Below are 3,682 nucleotides of genomic sequence, written 5' to 3' on the forward strand. Positions count from 1 at the left end.
AACAGGCTGCCCAGGGAAGTGGTTGAGTCACCATCCCTGGAAGTATTTAAAAGACGGGTAGATGAGGCGCTTAGGGACATGGTTTAGTGGGCATGGTGGTGTTGGTTTGACGGTTGGACTCGATGATCTTGGAGGTCTCTTCCAACCTTAATGATTCTATGATTCTATGATATACTAAAAACCAACTTTGTATTAAAAGTGTGTCTGGATGTCAGGCTTGTAGATGATTCCCAGGGCTGAATTTTTAACACAGCAAGTGATTTAATGGCCCCTTTTTGTCACAGGTTTCTAGAGAGCCTGGAAGCAAACGTGTAATTTCTCTATGCAGTCACTTCCTCCTCTCGTGCAATGGGGGAGTAAAAAGGTGTGTTTTATACCAAGCTTAATGCTGTTGAGAGCATAAATGAAATAATGTTAGGAGCACACTCATATTGTTGAATAGAGTGCCTTACTGGGAAGTACATTAAACATTAACCTCCTGTGGTATATGTTGTCAGCTGCTGTTTGATGTCTTATCAGAATACCTATTCACATTTCAAAAGACAAAGAAAACCCCAAAACATTGTGCATCTTTTTTTTTATTATGTGATTTCACTTTGCTGCCTTGGACCGTGGATCTATTTTATTACATTACAGTGGAGAATTTCTGTTTTAACTTTCTGGTTTTAATTTTCCAAAGCTGAAATGAGACATAGCAGGAATAAAAAAGGGTTGTTCTGTTCCATCTTCAGATCCATTTTACTGATAAAAGTCCTACGTAATCAAAAAGGCAAGCCTTCTTTGTCCCAGCTTACAACAATTATCATTAGCGAAGTGAGGTGCGAAGGTTTCCCAGGGCTGACTGCCCCCGCCTATGCCTGGGCTCTTCCTTAAGGAAAGCTCACATCGGGAAGGGTTTTCTGAGTTTGGAATCGCTGGCTTCGCACATATTTGATAGAATAAAGATGAAGCAAACAAAGCGGCATTTTGGGTTAAAAGAAGCACAAACACCCAAACCACTATTTTTCATTATTGGATATTCAATACTGTTTGAGACTAATTCAAGAGCTTTCTTTTTCTTCAAAGATTGCCTAAAGCATTGTGGCTTAACTCTTAACTTCAGGATTTCTCAGATGTCCTTTGCTCTGTCCAAGAAATGCCCACACACTACTATTAATCTTGTCTATAAAAGCTGGTCTTGTGTTTGGTCCTGGTCAGAAAGACACGTTCACACCTAGTGATTTCAAAAGGTTAATGAAGCGTATCAGAAAGGAGTCAGCAAAAGAAATTCTGGGTGTTGTGAAAGGAAATATAGATTTTACCTATGCAGTGGCAAAAGTTCATCTGGTTTGTCCCACTCATTTGAAACCCACAAGAGCCCCTCTTGTGCTTTCAGTACACCAGAAAAACATGAAACTGCAGTTTGGTAATGAAAAGAAAACCTGCCCCATGCATCTGCATACTGGAAAGACACTCTTCCTCCTCTTCAACCAAACTTCTTGCTGGATCTGGTATTTTTCAGAACATTTTGGGCTGCATCTCTTATCTTCATTGAGCTGTGCATGTCCATCCCCAGCCCACAGGAGAGGAGGATGGTGTAGGTGGTGGGAGTGTGAGCTCTGCTTTACCCTGGCTAGCCTAAGGGATACTCCTTGCTGCTAAGGTGAAGAAGGGGTAAGAAGGGTTAATGCACAAGGCAAACTCCTTCCTGTCAGTGCAAGGTCAGCTGTGCTGCAGCCAAAGCCATGCTTGCAGCCCCAGAGCCCCAGGCTGTGATGGGAGGAATGCATGCCCCACACCTCCCCACACGGCTTCACCCTGTCCTGCCAGCATTACTGCCAGCAAACCCTGGCATGTGTCCCTGTAAGCAGCAGCCCTTTGGGCTTGATTATTTGCTTGTTTTCTCAAGCAGCACCATGCAAGATCAGGAGTGAGTTTAAACACAGTGAGCATTGATCCCTGCATGTTTTGTACCTGCACTGCTGCCTAGGATGGACGAGCCTAGGGTATCTGCTAAGCGGGAGCAAAGTCTGTCCTGCTTGCTCCTGATGTGTCCAGATGACTTGCAGGGTCCATGCTAAGGCACTGAGCATGGGTGGCCTTCCTTCTCTGCCAGCAAGCTCTGGTGCATGGGCTCAGCATGACTGCACTCGTTTGCAGTGGCGTGGATGGTGGACGCAGCTGGTGTGGACAGCAGGGTCCCTGGTGGGTCTTTGATGTTGAAAATGAGTTCCCAAGAGCCTTGTGCTGCAGCTCTGGAAAAAGAAAGAGCTATGCCCCTGGCCTTCTTGACCACAAAGGTTTGAAAGCTCTTTCTGATACTGGTGAAAAGGCCCCCGAGTTGCAACTTCTAATCATAGCAAAAAAGTGTGTAAGTGTCTGTATTCTGCACGGTCAAATCCTTTTAGCGTTACTTTCACCATTGTGAGCTTGACCTGTGGGCTTCCAGCTTATGCCAGTGCAATTGCCATGCCCTTGTTGCCATGCCCTCATTGCCAGGCCCTTTGACTCACCACCTCCCATAGAGCGGGTTGAGCTAACCGTGAGGTTTTCAACACTTTTTATATCTTGCACATTTCCTGCAAGAGGTGGCAGAAAAATGTGTTTCCTGAGATGAAGTAAGCGAAAAAGAATAGCTACAAAAACCAGACCAAAAGAACCGAAAAAACCAAGAAAAAGAATAAAGCTGTTCAGCGGCTTCCTGTTTACCAGCGGCTCAGAAACAGATTTATCAGCAGCATTGCTGAGCTCTCCTCACACCTCCTCTTGGACCACAGCAGTGTAGAAGGTGTGCGTCACCCCAGCAAAACTTCTCTTCATGCCCCCAGCGAGAGCAGAGGCCTGAGGGAAAATGTGAAAGACAGGACAATGCTGTGCAGACACCTGCTTTGACATCGTAGCCACTGTGGTCTAGATGGGAAGCACCAGCGGGACGGGACCATTGCCCAGATTTCACTGTGTGATGCTCTTGTGCCAAGTGCAGCCTGCCCCGGGGAGGCATCGCTAAAGGCACGCGACCCCTCCAAGGGGACCCGCTGCCAGTGGCAGGGTGCAGGTTTGAATCCAGGGTCCCTGAGTCACCATCCTGGTCTTAAACCACACAGGCTTCCCTGTTTTAAGAGCATGGTTTCATACGTTGAAACCCTTTTTTCCTTTTACGACTTGATAAGCATCTAGAGCTGCTTCCACAGGAGGCTCCTGCAGCAAGGGCGGAGCTGTGCTCAAGAGGCGAAAGCGGGCACCGGTGGCCGCACGGGGAATTTACCACCCTGCAGCCCCCCAGTTCCTCACAGCCCCTGGGCAGGCACAGCCTGAGGCCAGCCAGGAGACAGAAGTGGTGCAACCAACACAGCACGGCGGTGCACCCTCAAAGGGGTACCGCTGGTGCCTGGCCACGGGCAGGCACCAGGCTTGCACCTGGGAGCATGTCTGGCGGTCTGCACCACATGCCACTGCTCGCAGAGGGCAGACAGTACAAACGGGGCCGAGCCCAATCCCTGCCAGGAACCAGCCTAGCCATTTAACCGAGTAGCTAATTGAGTGCCCTGTCCCACGTCCCAGCCCCATGTAGTTTACCTACATTCCACAGAGGCAAAAAGTGTTGCACAGGGTTAGGCGGCATTGTTGTGGTGGGAGGAATCCCGCCCAGTTTCTGTGCTGGAGCTCACAGACTTGACACCTGAAGGGTGAGCGAGCCCTGAGA

Source organism: Pygoscelis adeliae, unplaced genomic scaffold (genome assembly GCF_000699105.1).
Source record: "Pygoscelis adeliae isolate BGI_AS28 unplaced genomic scaffold, ASM69910v1 Scaffold99, whole genome shotgun sequence".
NCBI classification, from domain to species: domain Eukaryota; kingdom Metazoa; phylum Chordata; class Aves; order Sphenisciformes; family Spheniscidae; genus Pygoscelis; species Pygoscelis adeliae.